Source organism: Sphaerodactylus townsendi, linkage group LG10 (genome assembly GCF_021028975.2).
Source record: "Sphaerodactylus townsendi isolate TG3544 linkage group LG10, MPM_Stown_v2.3, whole genome shotgun sequence".
NCBI lineage: Eukaryota > Metazoa > Chordata > Lepidosauria > Squamata > Sphaerodactylidae > Sphaerodactylus > Sphaerodactylus townsendi.
Genome location: NC_059434.1, coordinates 383,981 through 402,144, shown reverse-complemented (window position 1 = coordinate 402,144; position 18,164 = coordinate 383,981). Strand labels below are relative to the sequence as shown.

The following is an 18,164-nucleotide window of genomic DNA, read 5'->3' as shown; positions in this document are numbered from 1 at the left end:
GCCATGACTCCTGGCGTGGCCCAGCAACACTAGGCTAGGCGTTGCCTCCTGGCTATTGGCAGTGTGCCTTGATGTGGAGTGCATAATACTGCTGTTTAACTGCTTGTGGGGGAGGGGAATAGTGTCTCAGTCCTTTGATTTCTGTATTAATTCATCTTCATGTTTGGCTGTTGAGGGTTTTCTGGGCTGTGTGGCCATGGTCGAGTAGTTTTTTCTCCTAACATTTTGCCTGCATCTGTGGCTGGCATCTTCAGAGGCATGCCACAATAAGATTACTTTCTTTCTGTGGCACAAAACACATGTTACTGTGGCAAGCCTCTGAGGATGCCTGCCGCAGATGAAGGCAAAACATTAGGAGCAAAAACTACCAGACCATGGACACACAGCCCACAAAATCCACAATTTTCAATTGCTTCTAGCTGTGAAAGCCTTTGACAATTCTGCCATGTTTCTTGGCCCAATTGAGAGTGCTGGGTTGATAGCTCTCAGTGGCTTAGGACTGAGGAGTCTTAAAGACCACTTTCTCCAGCCTGAATTTACCCATTTACCTGTGTCATCAGGAGACATCCTGGTTCATGGTTTCTAATATCACCCCAGGAAATCCTGAGGAGGGCATGCACAAGAAGTTGGGCAGTGCCAAACCTTTGACACTCCCTACTCTGTGAAACTTTTTTGCCCCAATTATTTTTAGTTTTCACAAAAAACAGTCAAGACTGTGTCCAATAAGGAGGGTATGAGCTGTGTACTAGGATTGTGATAGTGGTATTGTATTTATTAGTATTGTATTTAGTTTCTTATCTGTGTTGGTTTGGATCATTGTTTTAATACAGCTTTGAAGTCCAGAATTTATACCTTATTGTTTGTAGCGGCTTTATATGCATACTTTGAGTATGCTACCAAATCCCCTGGCCCAGATTGCGTTCACCCAAGAGTTCTTAAAGAGCTCAAGCATGAAATTGCTGATCTTCTCACTTAAATATGCAACTTATCCCTGAAATCTGACTCCATCCCTGAAGACTGGAAGATGGCCAATGTCACACCAATCTTTAAGAAAGGGTCTAGGGGGGACCCAGGAAATTACAGGCCAGTCAGTTTGACATCTGTTCCTGGTATATTAGTAGAATTTATCATTAAAGATAAAATGATAAAACATGTAGAAAAGCAAGACCTGCTGAGAAAGAGTCATAAAAGGAAACACTTCTTCACGCAACGTGTGATTGGTGTTTGGAATATGCTGCCACAGGAGGTGGTGATGGCCACTAACCTGGATAGCTTTAAAAAGGGCTTGGACAGATTTTTGGAGGAGAAGTCCATCTATGGCTACCAATCTTGATCCTCCTTGATCTCAGATTGCAAATGCCTCAGCAGACCAGGTGCTCAGGAGCAGCAGCAACAGAAGGCCATTGTTTTCACATCCTGCACGTGAGCTCCCAAAGGCACCTGGTGGGCCACTGCGAGTAGCAGAGTGCTGGACTAGATGGACTCTGGCCTGATCCAGCAGGCTAGTTCTTATGTTCTTATGAATCCCACCTCCATGGGAACCTGTTACTGAAATTTTTGGATCCCACCACTGATGTAGAGGGAATAAAGTAGAAATGTCTTCTGCTACTAAAATTTATCAAGTACCACAATTTAAAGGAATCCTGCACAGAGGAGGCCTGGAGTAATTTCACCTAACATAATTTCTGATAGACACTTTTTCTTAACCTGCTATATTTAGTAAATTGATATTTAGCTGGTAAAAATCTCAGAAGCATAGAATGCTGATTTATTCAGTGAAAACTAGACAATTTCCTCCTCTTCAAAGCTTTTCAGAACTAATCAGCAAGATTTTCAGAACTAATCAAAGCTTTTCAGAACTAATCACTATTCCTTTTTACAACTCATATTGAAATTGTAAAAAAAGGTTGCAATAATTCCAGTAAAAGGGATTTTTTAAAAAGGTCCAGAAAGATTCCTATTCCTTATATCCATCAACACAGAGAGTTTAACACCAACTGGAGTTCTTGAGTGAATTCTGGGGACCATCTCCTGGCCCTAACACTGGGAAAACATCTTCCTATACCATCTGTAGTGAAACAAAGGTGGCTTCTCCACAGCCCAAATATAATGAGCTGAGGAAGCTATTTATCCCATCTTGGGGAAGAACATCACACAAGGCTCTTTCCCAAAATGGGGTCAGCCCATTACATTTCCCTCAATCCGGGTTTTACAAACATCACTAAATTAGCAATCTTTTTGGAGAAACCTAAGGAGTCACAGACACCTGGACTGTTTGCAATCATAAGAACATAAGAACATAAGAACAAGCCAGCTGGATCAGACCAAAGTCCATCTAGTCCAGCTCTCTGCTACTTGCAGTGGCCCACCAGGTGCCTTTGGGAGCTCACATGTAGGATGTGAAAGCAATGGCCTTCTGCGGCTGTTGCTCCCGATCACCTGGTCTGTTAAGGCATTTGCAATCTCAGATCAAGGAGGATCAAGATTGGTAGCCATAAATCGACTTCTCCTCCATAAATCTGCCCAAGCCCCTTTTAAAGCTATCCAGGTTAGTGGCCATCACCACCTCCTGTGGCAGCATATTCCAAACACCAATCACACGTTGCGTGAAGAAGTGTTTCCTTTTATTAGTTCTAAGTCTTCCCCCCAGCATTTTCAATGTATGCCCCCTGGTTCTAGTATTGTGAGAAAGAGAGAAAATTTTCTCTCTGTCAACATTTTCTACCCCATGCATAATTTTGTAGACTTCAATCATATCCCCCCTCAGCCGCCGCCTCTCCAAACTAAAGAACCCCAAACGCTGCAGCCTCTCCTCATAGGGAAGGTGCTCCAGTCCCTCAATCATCCTTGTTGCCCTTCTCTGCACTTTTTCTATCTCCTCAATATCCTTTTTGAGATGCGGCGACCAGAACTGGACACAGTACTCCAAGTGTGGTCGCACCACTGCTTTATATAAGGGCATGACAATCTTTGCAGTTTTATTATCAATTCCTTTTCTAATGATCCCCAGCATAGAGTTTGCCTTTTTCACAGCTGCCATGGACTGAGTTGACATTCCCATGGAACTATCAACGAAGATGCCCAAATCCCTTTCCTGGTCTGTGACTGATAGCACAGTAGCGTGTATGTGAAGTTTGGACTTTTTGCCCCATGTGCATCACTTTACATTTTGCTACATTGAACTGCATTTGCCATTTCTTAGCCCAATCACCTAATTTATTAAGGTCCGCTTGGAGCTCTTCACAATCCTTTGTGGTTCTCACCACCCTACATAATTTGGTATCATCTGCAAACTTGGCCACCACGCTACCCACCCCTACTTCCAGTTCATTTATGAATAGGTTAAAGAGCACTGGTCCCAAAACGGATCCTTGGGGGACACCGCTCCCTACATCTCTCCATTGTGAGAACTTCCCATTTATACCCACCCTTTGTTTCCTGTTCCTCAACCAGTTTTTAATCCATAGGAGGACTTCCCCTCTTATTCCTTCATTGCTGAGTTTTCTCAACAGTCTCTGGTGAGGAACTTTGTCAAAAGCCTTTTGGAAATCCAAGTAGACAATGTCCACTGGTTCCCCCTTATCCACATGCCTGTTTACACCCTCAAAGAACTCTAGTAAGTTTGTAAGATAGGACTTGCCTCTGCAAAAGCCATGCTGACTCTTCCTCAGCAGGTCTTGCTTTTCTACATGTTTAATAATTTTATCTTTAATGATATATTCGACTAATTTACCAGGAACAGATGTCAAACTGACTGACCTGTAATTTCCTGGGTTCCCCCTAGACCCTTTCTTAAAGAGTGGTGTGACATTGGCCATCTTCCAGTCTTCAGGGATGGAGTCAGATTTCAGGGATAAGTTGCATATTAAAGTGAGAAGATCAGCAATTTCATGCTTGAGCTCTTTAAGAACTCTTGGGTGAATGCAATCTGGGCCAGGGGATTTGGTAGCATCTAGTTTATCAATGGCTGCCAGAACTTCTTCCTTGTCTACCACTATCTTTGCTAGTTCCTCGGATTCACCTCCTAAGAAGCTTGGTCCAGGTGCAGGAATTTTCCTCACCTCCTCTTGGGTGAAGACAGATGCAAAGAATACATTCAGCTTCTCTGCAATCTCCCTGTCATCTTTTAGCACACCCTTTGTTCCTTTGTCATCTAACGGGCCTACCGCTTCCCTAGCTGGCTTCCTGCTTTTGATGTACTTGAAGAACTGTTTGTTGCTGGTCTTGATGTTTGCAGCCATGCGTTCCTCATAATCCTTTTTTGCCTCCCTGACAGCTAACTTGCTTCTCTTTTGCCACCATTTGTGTTCTCTCTGGTATTCTTCATCAGTTAAGTTGGACTTCCATTTTCTAAAAGACATCTTTTTTTCCCTAATAATTTCCTCAACCTCCCTTGTAAACCATGATGGCTTTCTTTTGGACTGGGCGCTGTCTTTCCTAACCTACAGAACACATTCCAGCTGAGCTTTTAAGACTGTGTTTTTAAATAACCTCCAAGCATCTTGGACAGTTTTGACTCTCTTGATTTTCCCTTTCAGCTTCCTGCGCACTCCCTCATCTTTGAGAAATTTCCCTTTCTGAAGGCAAATGTAACTACATTAGTAGTTGTCACTTGTTCGCATGTAGAGATACTGAATCTGACAGCATTGTGTTCGCTGTTCCCTATCGGCTCAACAACACTGACTTCCCGCACCAGGTCCTGGGTCCCACAAAGAATTAGATCTAGGATCACCTCTCCCCTGGTTGGTTCCACAACCATCTGCTCTAAGCCACAGTCATTTAGCATATCCAGGAATGCTCTCTCCTTACTATGACCTGAACATGCATTTTTCCAGTTTATATGGGGATAGTTAAAATCACCCATTACCACGACATTTTTGCTTTTGTTGGCCTCTCTAATTTCTTTTTCCATCTCAGAATCCTCTTGTGCTCTTTGGTCAGGGGGACGATAATATATTCCTAATGTTAAACTATGCTTCAACCCTGGTATTGATATCCACAGTGTTTCTGTAGAGGAATCAGCTCCCCTTGCATTGTCTATTTTATGTGACACTATGCTCTCTTTGATGTAGAGGGCCACCCCACCCCCAGTATGCCCTGTCCTATCCTTCCTGTAGCACCTGTAACCTGGGATAACAGCATCCCACTGGTTCTCCTCATTCCACCATGTCTCTGTGATGCCCACTATATCAATGTCCTCCTTCAAAACTCCATCTCCCGCATTTTAGGTCGAAGGCTTCTACTATTAGCATAGAGACACTTGTATACTCTGTCTCTGTCCCTAACCTGGGATGTATGTGTTTTGCCCTCAAGTCTTTTGTAGACATTATCACTTATCACATTGCTATGCTCCTCGCTTGTATGTGGTTGATTTAGAAAAACCTCCCTCTCTGTCTGCATCCCCATGGACTCTGTATTCCGAACCGAAGTCACCTCAGCTCCTGTTGGCTTTCCCCCAAGGATCAGTTTAAAAGCTGTTCTGCCACCTTTTTAATGTTGAGCGCCAGCAGCCTGGTTCCTCTTTGGTTAAGATGAAGCCCGTCCCTTTTGTACAGGCTTGCCTTATCCCAAAAGGTTCCCCAGTTCCTGACAAATCTGAAACCCTCTGCCTTACACCACCTTCTCATCCACGCATTGAGACCCTGTATCTCCACTTGCCTAGATCGCCCTGCGCGTGGAACAGGTAGCATTTCGGAGAATTCCACCTTGGGGGTCCTGGATTTTTAACCTGTTTCCTAGCAGTCTAAATTTAGCTTCCAGAACCTCCTGGCTACATTTCTCAATGTCATTGGTACCAATGTGGACCACAACTGCTGATTCCACCCCAGCACTGTCTAACAGCCTATCTAGACGAAGCGTGACATCTGCAACCTTCGCACCAGGCAGGCAAGTCACCATGCGGTCATCACGCCTCTTACAAACCCAACTCTCTATATTCCTAATGATCAAATCATCCACTACAAGGAGCCCCCCACCTCCCTGAGGGGTATCCTCAGTGTGAGGGGATATCTGACCACCAGCTAAGGAAGGGGTCCCATGTAAGGCAGCATCTTCCACCACCTCAGACTGGCACCCTCCATCACCCAGACTCTCCCTCCAGCTGTCCGGGCCCTGCGGGACCTTGGGGATTTCCGCAGGGCCTGTAAGACTGAGTTGTTCCACCGGGCCTTTGGAGAGACTGGCCACTGAGGGTTCCCCTGCCCCCCCCTCTTTACCCCTATGGGCCCTAATACCATCAGGACCCATTATTTCGTATTAGGAGGGTTTCGTAAGGGCGCGGGCGATGTTTCAAGATATGACTGTTGTTTTAATTATATGTATGTTTTTAGCTGATGTTTTATCTGTACACCACCCTGAGCCCTTCAGGGATAGGGCGGTATACTAAATTTAATTACTACTACTACTACTACTACTACTACTACTACTACTACTACTACTACTACTACTACTACTAATAATAATAATAATAATAATAATAATAATAATGATGATGACATTTGAAGAGGTGTCACCTTGGGAGTGGGACCCAGATGTTAGGTCCCTGAAAGCCTCGTTTGTTGCCCTCCCTGCCCCTCTCAGTTTCTCCAGGTCTGCCACCTTGACTTCAAGAGAACGCACATGTTCCTTGAGTGCCAGGAGCTCATTGCAGCGAGGGCGCAGCCACAACTTCTGTCCTAGTGGCAGATAGTCATAGATGTGACACTCAGTGCAAAACACTGGAAAGCCCCCATCCCCCTGCTGGCTTCCTGCCTTCATATCTAATTTTGTTTAGATATTCAAATACTGATTTTTATTAGTGCCTCCCTCTTAAGGTTTCTATACCTTCTACTATCCCTTAAAATATGTTCTTATTAAGAAAAACACCTACACGCTCCTCTTCTCCACTGCTCCTCTTCTCTGCTGGTTCCAGAGACTAACTGAAAAGATTTAAAAATTTGAGAAGCCCCACCCCTCAGCAGCCCCACCAATCAGCAGCTTCAGCAGCCTCCACCAATCAGCAGCCCCAGGACAAGGAGAAAAAAGAGAAAACCCCTGTTTAAAATACACTGTTTAAAAGATGTAGCTTTGAGAAAAGCCCACTGTAAAGAAAAACCAGAGCTCACTCAGCCCTTTCTGGCCCACTCCTCTTCTCCACTGCTCCTCTTCTCTGCTGGTTCCAGAGACTAACTGAAAAGATTAAAAAAAATTCAAACAGTGACGTAGCGCCGATGGGGCTGGGCGGGGCACGACGGGGGCGTGGCCAGGCATTCTGGGGGCGGGGCATTAATAATTTCTCTGTTACTGTAAAAAACTCTTACTGTAAAAAAAGTTCCTAATTTCCAGCTGGTATCTTTCTGTCCATAATTTAAACTCATTATAGCAAGTCCTATCCAGGGGGCATTCATTGAAAATGCTGGGGAGAAGAATTAGGACTAATAAAAGGAAACACTTCTTCACGCAACGTGTGATTGGTGTTTGGAATATGCTGCCACAGGAGGTGGTGATGGCCACTAACCTGGATAGCTTTAAAAAGGGCTTGGACAGATTTATGGAGGAGAAGTCAATCTATGGCTACCAATCTTGATCCTCCTTGATCTCAGATTGCAAATGCCTTAGCAGACCAGGTGCTCAGGAGCAGCAGCAACAGCAGAAGGCCATTGCTTTCACATCCTGCATGTGAGCTCCCAAAGGCACCTGGTGGGCCACTGCGAGTAGCAGAATGCTGGACTAGATGGACTCTGGTCTGATCCAGCAGGCTAGTTCTTATGTTCTTATGTTCTTATGTTCTTATCGTCTACTGCCAACAGAAACAACTACTTCGCCTCTAACTGACTGCCTGTCAAATACTTAATACTTTCAAATACTTAATTTTGTTTCTAGAAATGAAAAGAAGGATACTTTCCTTAAACAAGGAACTTTACCATATTTCTGAAACATGTTTTTAAAACAGCCCAACAGGGAGAATTATCCCGTTTTCTACCTTCGCTAACCAGCCACATAGGAAACAACAGGACTTTATGATTTTTGGACACACAAATAATTAGTAACCCACTCTCGGGAACTGGTGAGAACCTGCTGGATCCCACCTCTGCTCTACATAATTTTAATGATGACTCCTTTTTGCCTGATGTTGCAATTGATGTAATCTCTGCTCCTGTGGCAGAATTGAAAGTAAGGAAGACCTTTGGCACTGACTGGGTCTCTGCTGAGCCTTTTAAGTTAGATACCAATTGAGGGGCTCATATTTTAGCAGGTCCATGCACTGCCATTGATTATTCAGAAAAAATACCAGATGAATGGCATCAAACTATAATTGTTCCTGCCCATAAGAAGTGTTTAATCTGCCATCTAATTATTGCCCCATTAGTTTACTTTCAGTTTCTATGAAAGTATATGCTGTCCATTCTAAGTTAAGACTGTATAAATGTTTGGTTTTTTTTCTGTAATTGGTCCTAAACAAATTGTTTTCATGATGGTACCTCTACACTCCACCATGCTAATTTTTTGGTCGATAAGTAAATTTCTATTTTTAATTAAATCTTTGTATTGTACATCTTTTTATTAAGTTTAGATGCTATGTCACTGGAAATTAATTTCAGTAATGAAAGGAGTTTGACAGGGCTGCATTTTGGCCCTAGATCTTTTAAATTTGTGTTTATACAATCTTCTTCTCAAGTTAGTCACAGTAATTTCCATTTTCTTCAACTGAATACTCATCACCTACCGATTTTATTGTATGCAGATGATGCCGTGTTATTATCTAGCATGACAGTAGGGTTGAATCACACACTTTGAGCTATGGTGAACTTTTGTCAGGATAGCCATTTGGTTATCAATTATAGTAAATATAAGATTTTAGTTTTTCAGAAAGTGGGTATATGTAAAAAGTTAGTCAGTAAAGAGCATCTGATTGAGCAAGGATGCTCATTTTGTTATTCTGGATTTCATTTTACTGCTTCCCATTCTTGATTATGACAGAGAAACTTATTTTAAATACTAAGATGGTCAGATATATTTGGCACTGAAGAGGCTTTTTGAAATACAACTTACAAATAGTTTCATTAGTCTCTTTTAAATTTAATTTAAAAGTTAAGTTAGCAATTCTTCAATAGGCAATGTGGATTGTAACAATTACAGAGCTGAGACATTACAGAATTACAGAACTGAGACTAAGACCCCAATCCAAATGGGAGAGGGGGAATGAATCTATGGAGCCAGTTCAAGCTCACCAGTGCACAAATTGGGAGGCAGGTGGGCACTGCAGACGTCGGCAGCACCTAACTCAGAAGGGAAGTTGGCCTTTTGAGCTGCATTGGGATCCAGGAGGCATTTCTGGGGGTGGTGCTGAAAGCCCTCTGGAGAAAGTAGGGAGGTGCAGCAGCGGTGCTGTCCCTGGCCACCTCAGGCTTTGGATAGATCTGCCCAATGATAAATTGGATAGATCTGCGCAATGTTAAGTTAAATTATAGATTGTGCATTCACTATAAGCAGAATAACAATAGCAGTATAAGACCAAACAGCAGCTCATGCCAACACAAAAGCATCACAGGCTCCAGTCCATGAAATCTTACCCTTGAGTAAAATGGTGTTAGTCTTTAAGATGTCACAAGATCCTGTTTATAGCCCTAGAATGTCAGCAATATACGGCACTGTGAAAATCCATCTGGCATTGACTGTTAGTGAAGCTGAATCCAGACATATGGCTGGCACAAGCATGATGGACATGCCAGGAGGGGAAGGAGGGAGAATCTTATGACAGGACTCCTAACTCTCACATTTCTTGAACTTCTTGGTCTCTGTCCTCATGAGATTCTTCCTTCTTCCCCTTCTGGCATGTCCATTATGTGTTGCACTAGTGGGGTACATCTGGGTGTTCAGAAAACAACTTGGCAACATTTGCTTAGGAAGGTCAATTCCCTGACTGTTATAGTTCCCTTCAAGATCCGCCTTTGTTGTTCTGTAATCTTAGGTAGGTTTTATTTTCGTCTATTTTAGCCAAAGGTATCTTATGTTTTTATATAGATTCTGATAATAATTATAGGCTCATTCCGCACATGCAGAATAATGCACTTTCAAAATGCTTTCAGTGCTCTTTGAAGCTGTACGGAATAGCAAAATCCACTTGCAAACAGTTGTGAAAGTGGTTTGAAAACGCATTATTTTGCATGTGCGGAAGGGGCCATAAAATACTTTCTGAATTGAGATTTTGTCCATTATAGTCTTGTTCCCTCCTTGTGGTTTCAATATCGTTTCCTTTTCCTTTTCTTTTCTCAGTTTATAGGTCAATCATTTTTCCAGTTTATTTGCAAATTCAAACTTCTTTTGGTTAGCAATTTTCAGTCCCCCCCATTTTTCTTACTGTTAACATAGACATCTGATTCTGTAAAATTTGTAACTGTTGTAAAATATTTCTGTCCCTTGGATGCTGTTTCAACTGTTCCCTGAAAGGGATAGGGCAGGATATAAATAATAAACCAACGAATTTCCTCCAAAGCATTCTGCATTGTCTCTTTTTCTTAAGCACAGAGTTATACATAAAATTTCTCATTAATATTTCTGATAAAATTTCTCTTTTGTGGAATTTAAAAGTTAAGTTAGTAATTCTTCAATAGGCAATATGGATTGTAACAATTACAGAACTGAGACGTTACAAAATTACAGAACTGAGACCAAGAGCCCAATCCAGATGGGAGAGGGGGAATGAATCTCATAAAATTCTCATAAAATTATCACATAAAATTATCTCATAAAATTATCTCACAAAATTTTACTTGCACCCAAAACCTACATATCTGTTTCCTTATTCAGATTAAGTAAAAAAAAAAATTTTTTTGGTCTTTTTCATACAGTCTTGAACACTTGAATCTTTTGGGTGACTGGATTAATTTAATCTCCACTTAAATATACTAGATGTTCCTTGCAAATCACAGGATAAAATTTCTGCTGTAGACACTTTAGAGTCCCAACCCCCAGAACCCATATCTTATCAATCCTTTTTTAAAAAAAATTTAATTAATATTTTGGATTGTTACAGATTTATATTCTACATCTTTAGATATATATTCCAACCATTTCTGCATTGTCCAAATTTTTTGGTCCTTCCACCCTAATGCTATTACTGCATGGGCCGCTCTGATCATAAGTTTAAATAGCATTCTCTTTCTTTGTTCCATTATTGTATAATCCAGTATGCCTATAAATAATAGATCTATATTTATCTTTATTTTTACATTCACATATTTTTCAATATACATTGTAACATTTTCCCACAGATGTTTTACTTCTGGACATTCTAACCACATATGGGTGTAAATTGCATTTTTATCCCCACAATGCCAACATTTCGGGCTAAGTCCCTTTATCATATATGCCAACTGCTTCGGTGTTCTATACCATTTTAATATTAGTTTCTTCTCCAATTCTGTATATTTTTCTATTTTTATCTTATTTACATTGGCTATTATTTGTTTTATAGAATCTGTGTCTTTTACTCCATCTTGTTGCCATTTTTCCATTATTCCAATTCCAAAGCCTTTATTGGCATTATAAATATTTTTCCATTATAGCTCTTACCATAAATTCTTGATCTTCTATCATGTATTTATATAAAACTCCTAACATTTTTCCTTTCCTTTCATCATATGTTTTTATACAATTTTTCATTTTACAATCTCCTCCTATCCTGGAGGCTTTTATCTTTTCCCAAATTCCTCTTAGTCCTAACCAATCAGCCAATGTTGCAACTAGAATGTATTTGTAATTTATTAATTGTAATTGGGATTGTTATTGTGGTATTATAGGCATTAGTTGTAAGTAGTTGTTTGTTAGCCTGGTTGTACACCAGGGTTAGATAGATAGACTAGGGCTAGATAGGTTTTTAGGGAGAAGGAAGTTGCATAACCATGGGGGCACCAAATTTGGGGCTAGGGATCCCTGTGTTAATGGGACGGGGTAGATACTGCGGTAGGTGGCGGCCATATGATAGAAGACGTACGAGATATAGTTATGCTCGCACGCCTTCTGACCTCTGACCTATCCCAAGATACGATGGTGGTCGGGATCAGGGACACTCTGCTTCGTCTTTGGTGTTAATTAATGCCAGGTCCGTCAACAATAAGACCACAGTGCTCTGAGATTTTCTCGGTGCCCAGCAGGTGGACCTGGCAGGTGTCACCGAAATCTGGGTGCACGAAGGTGAGACCGTTGCCTTGGGCAAAGTCGCGCCCCCGGGTTTCGCGTGTCTCCACCGATCACGAACACAGGGCCGGGGGGTGGGGTGGCGTTGTTCATCTGTGAGTCTATTCCCTTTAGGGCAGTCCCCATCCCAGAGGTCACTGGCATGGAGTGTGTCGGCCTGGAGTGGTTGGCCTTGGACAGGGTGGCTGTTCTCCTGGTGTACCAGTCACCTAGCGCACCGAGACAGCCTGTCGCAGCTGTTAGAGGTGGTGTTGGACTGGGCGTTGCGGTTCCCCAGACTTATTGTCTTGGGTGACTTCAACATCCATGTCGACGACGCCTCATGTATGACGGCCGCGGACCTAGTGTCATCCATGGCGACGCTAGGCCTCTCCTTAATAAACTCTGGCCCCACTCATGAGGCCGGGCACACGCTGGATTTGATCTTTGGGTCGGGGATAAATCTGGTCGTATCCTCTACTGACAGAGTGCCATGGTCCGACCATTATGCCTTGAAGGTCCGGATGGACTCTTGCCAATAACACTTCCGTTTAGGGCGACGGGCAGATTTTATGCCCCGCCTCGGAGCATCTCTTATGGATCCACTTGGTTTCCTGAACGCTCTTCGAGACCCTGAACCCGCCAGCACACTCGATGAGCCGGTGGAGGACTGGAACGCCTGGCTCTCCGATGCCATCGGGATACATATTGCCCCCGGAAGCGTCTTCTACGCCTCTGTTCTCGGCCCGCTCCGTGGCACACGGAGGGAGTTAAGCGCCAGATGAAACGTGGGTCTTAGGGACGACTAGAGCGAAAATGGAGGAAATCTCGCTGAATAAGCTAAAGCGCAACATCTTATAGGATGCTTATGAAAGTCTATGAGATGATGCGACGGTTGTAGCCAAGAGGGTTTTCTTCTCCTCCTCGCTGGCGTCCTTAGTTCCCGCCTGGCTCAACTGTTTCATATAATTCGGTCATTGACCTCCCTGTCAGAGAGGTCATCACCCCAATTGGATTTCAGCTGTGAGGCCTTTGTGAGGCGAGCTTTTTTTTAGCGGATATGCTTGCATCGCTCCGCCATGACCTTCCACCTATGTTGGCTACACATTAGTGCGAAATCCTGGAGACTCCCTTGTCACCTTCAGGCCCTTTTGTTTGGCCCAGTTTTCCCCAGTTCGCGGAGCCGCTTTTTTGTCAACAGGACCTTTACTGCTGCTAGGACCTTTACTACTCCGTCCTTCTGGATCCATGCCCGCCTTGGCTGGTGAAAGCCTGCCGAATGGAGCTATGGCCCCATCTGTTGAGCATCATCAATATCTCCCTTGAGTAAGGAGTTTTTCCGGATGGGCTGTAGGAGGCAGTGGTCCACCCACTCTTGCACCATCTTTAGATCCTGGGGATCTGGCCACACTACCGCCTGCCTCGAATCTTTCGCTTCTGGGGAAGGTAATTGAGAGAGTGGTGTTGGAGCAGCTTCTGGTTTCCTGGATGACGCACGGGCATCTCGACCCCTTCCAGTCCGGCTTTCTCCATGCTGGGCATGGGAGGGAGACTGTTCGCGTCGCTGCCACAGATAATGCTTCAGATGCAGCTTGACCAGGGCGGATCGGCACTGCTGGTATTGCTGTGATCTCACCGCGAGCGCTTGATGCCCACCCGCGACCTTTTGACCCACCCGCCTGGCTTGCCTCCAGAGGTGCGGGGCACTGTCCTTCAATGGATTGCCTCTGCTTTCTCCGGGTCGGAATCAGCAAGTGAGGTGCAAGGATGAGGCCTCCCGGAAGTGCCCGGCCCATTGCGGTGTACCCCAGGGGGCATTATTATCTCCGCTGTTATTTAATATCTACATGCGACCCCTCAGTTCAGCTGGCAATGAGTTTCTGTGTTGTCCTGCCACCAATATGCGGATGAGCACTCAGCTCATTCTCAAGTTGATGGAGGGGGGAGCAGCCACTGCCCTGGTGGCAGGCCTACAACATACGTTTGGAGGCGGTCATTATTGGTTGCTACAGAGCAGATTAAAACTGAATCCATCGAAGATTTGAGATCCTCCCACAGGGCCGCGATGGGGAGAGGGGCACGTTTCAGCCAGCAGTGTGGAAGGCAGTCACATTGGTACCCCACCCCTCCGTCCTCAGATGAACCTGGGGGGTCCACCTGGATTGGCTCTCTATCAATGGAGACTCAGGTACCAGTATAACCTGTGGTTGCTTTTTTCCACCTTCATCAAACGCGGCGGTTGGGTCTCTTCCAGACCGACCTGGCCACAGTGATCCATGCAACGGTCATCTCCAGATTAGACTATTGTAACTGGCCATACGTTTCCCTTGTGTTTGATTCGGAAGTTAAAACTCGTCATTCAAAATGCAGCTGCTACTTGCTCACAGGCAGTGCCACCTGGGATCATATTCAGTTCAGTGCTGCGCCAGCTGCACTGGCTCCCAGTAGAGTTCCGAATCATCTTTCTGCAGTTGGTGCTTGACCTTTAAGGTCTTACGCTGCCTGGGACTTTCTCAGATCTCCTGGAATCGCATCACCCCACATGTCCCAACACGTCCTCTTCGCTCAGCAGAGGCCAATCCTGATTGGCAGTCCCAGTCCCCTCGGAAGGATACGGGTTGGTTTCCACGCGGGCCAGGGCCTTTACAGTCTCATGCCCCAGCCTGGTGGAACGCTCTAATTAGCTGTCCGGGACCTGTGGTCTCAAGCAATTCCTCATAGGCCCCAAGATGGAGCTGTTCCGGCTGGCCTTTGGAGGTACCAGCCGCTGACAGTGCCCCCTCCCATGGCTCCTAGCATCTGTGCCTTTGTTACTCTGGGATTTGCTGTCCTTCCCTCCTTGAAAGAGGATTTGGAAACGAAATTGTCGGACGCCATTTTACAAATTAATTTTAACTATTATATTTAGTCTCTCATTTTACCGCTGCTTTTAAAGGTTTCATCTGTTTTTATTTGTATATGATGGCTATTATGTTGTACACCGCCCAGAGCCCTCAGGGGATGGGGCGGTCTATATAACTGAAAAATAAATAAATAAATAAAAACCAGTTCTCTGTACCTCCTTTCTCCATAAAATGTGGAAATGTTATCAACTCTCCTTTTTCATTATAGAAATGTGCTACTTTTTGTAGTCCTTGTCTATGTAGAGATCTTATTACTTGGCCTCCCTCCTTGCCGACCATGCTCCCTAATGGTGCCGTGTCCAGACTCCCTGGCATCCATTTCCCTTTCCATTTCTCCCAAATCTCCGATATCACTTTTCGAGGGCCTATTAGTTTTTGTCTTTCTGTTTTTGAACAACTTGAGTATATTCCAAAGCTACCAATATTCAGATTTATCTCATTTTCAAAATTAATCCAGCTATCTTTTTTATCTATTTGGATTCCCGTCAAACTTTTTATTTGAAATGTCTCATAATATTCCTGTAATTTTGGGAGTCCCCAACCCATTAGTTTTTTAGACAATCTTATCAATTCTTGAGAATGATCTATGTCATTCTGGGAAAAAAGTAAACTCTCATGAGTTTCCATTTTTTTGTCTCTGTGTATCAACCAAATCTAAGTTATCCATTGTCAAAAAAAGTTTGGTACTTTACCTTGTGTATCTATATATATAAAAAGCAAACCATGAGTTTGTTCCTGATGGTCTAGCACAGGAACTGCTGGGCCAATCCTGCTGAAAATTCCCAACCACTGTAGTCAGCCAGGCGAGAGTGTTATTAGATGTTCACATACCTGAAATTTCACACCTGGCCCAGGTAAAATGCCTTTTCCTGGCGCTCCATGGTGAAGGACATGAAGCTGGCTGTGTGTAACTGTCACCCTTAGAATGTTCATGCCCTTAGAATGTTCGCTCAGATGGCCAGATATGAGCAGTGAAAACAGTACTTAGGTAATAACTTGAGTGGAAGTGAAACACATACACACACACATACACACGAGGGAGAGGGAAGGGAGGGAGGGTGAGGGGTGGCATGCAAGGGAAGAGAAGTGAGGGAGGGGAGAGAGTGAGGGGTGGCATGCAAGGGCGGGGAGGGAGGGGGCCCATTCTGGATATGACCCACCCACCCTAGTGGAGGGAGAGGGAAGGGAAGGGAGGGAGAGGGAGGGGTGGCATGCAAGGGAAGAGAAGTGAGGGAGGGGAGAGAGTGAGGGGTGGCATACAAAGAATGGGAGGGAGGGGCCAGCCAGCCTAGATTCCCTGAATACTGTGGTTACAGTTCAGAAAACCAGGCACGCGTTACTCAGGAGTAAGCTTGGTAAAGCAACCATGACATACTTTGAATGGCTATGTTGCGCCCCTCAGAGGGTTTCCTCAGAAGCGACACCCATTGCCACCAATCAAACTTACTCTTTTTTTATTTAGGAACAAATTAAATCCCCACCTACAGTAATGATTTTTACCTTAAAGCTGTGATAACAATCTTGTTGATGTGTCAAGTTTCTCACTCTCTTATCTCACAACAGTTAACCTTAACAACACAAACCTTTATTGGCATATAAAACAGGACAAAATTTTAAAACAAAACAAGGTTAAGAAATACAGTTAAAATTACTAATTTCCAGTATAAAATTTGCAACAGTTTCACAAAAGAGCACATCAGAGCTGTTCAGGAGATTGGGTATCTTATAACACTCTTGCCACTGAGAACATTGGTAAGAAAATGGAATTCATGGTCATGCATATCTCATTGCATTGAGGGCGTAAAAACAAAGAATGGTCAAGTGTTTCAACCAGGAATCATATCACATACGAACAAACTCTTTTAGAATGTTCCATATTCTCAAATCTTCCCTCCAGCAGAGCTTGATGGTGCACATGACATCCTGCAGTGGCCAAGGCTCTCCTCTGGGTGGGATTAACTAGCAGATCAAGATATGCTGCCATAATTCCTCGCCAGGTATGGGATTAATAATGTAGTCGGAGAACAGGTTGTCTTGGCAGCACGAGTCAAATTATGAAAATCAAGATCCAAGAGCCTATTCTTAACTAGTCTGAAGGCTTCCACCTTTGTGAGCATAAGGAGTGATTCCAAGGGGAAACCAATAGCTTCAACCTTTCTAAAGATCAAAGTATACCATTCTGAAATAAAGTGATCTGATAACAGAGAGAATCAAACTTACTCCCAGGTAAAGGATTCTGACCAGCCAGCCCAGATGTGTGGAAGGGTTGCCTTTCCATCCCCCCCAAGGAATGCAGTCACACACATCAATGACATCGCACAGTATCAGGCTGCGTGTTTCCATGAGCACGTACTGCTGGCCTCTGCAGTTGATTTGCTGCTACTGTTCCTTTCCTATTTCACCACAATAACCCACAGCAACGCGTGGCTGAGTACCACTAGTTTTTAATATTTTTTAAAGAAAATCTGTCCAAGTGTTGTACTGTTACTCTGTTCCAATCACCTTGCTTTCACATGAAAATTCTAAAAGCTTATCCAAAAGATATTTATAAAATACACTTTTGTCTTCATTTGAAGCATAAATTTCCAATACCATAGTTTTAACCCCACATAAATTTGCTTCCACCCCACATGGTCTCATGGTTATCCACCCCACATCATCAACCAATAGCAATTTAGGTTCTAAATGTGACAATACATAACACCACCCCATTTTTTTTATTACTGGCTGAAAAAATTCTTCCCCTAGAACTTTGTAAGGCAATTATTTTATATCCTTTTTCCTGATGTGATGGGAGTTTCTTGTAAGCAATTTATCTTGTTTTAACTTTTTCAAATTATGAAATATTTTTCTACTTTTGGGTGGCACATTAGCTCAATTTATATTCCAGGTTGAATATTGTAATCCATACTGAGTGTAAAGTTGCCGCTTAACCTTGGAAGATTTTCGTCTGACCAAGTTGGCAGAATGCCCAGATTGGGGAGTGTTTCTAGTATCTGTAGTTTCTGGTATCTGTATCTCCTGTTTCTTTTGCCTGCCTGTGTGAAACTGTTTCAATGTGGTTTTCGGATGGGAACTACAGGTGTTTATCTTACTTTTGTGGGA

The 18,164-nt window shown here is 43.5% G+C and overlaps 1 protein-coding gene across 1 annotated transcript in view; it reads left to right on the top strand.

The window, feature by feature from the left end:
* The window catches only part of PRMT8 (protein arginine methyltransferase 8), a 94,264-nt gene that overhangs the window by 13,080 nt on the left and 63,020 nt on the right, over nucleotides 1-18,164 (top strand). The window lies entirely within an intron of this gene.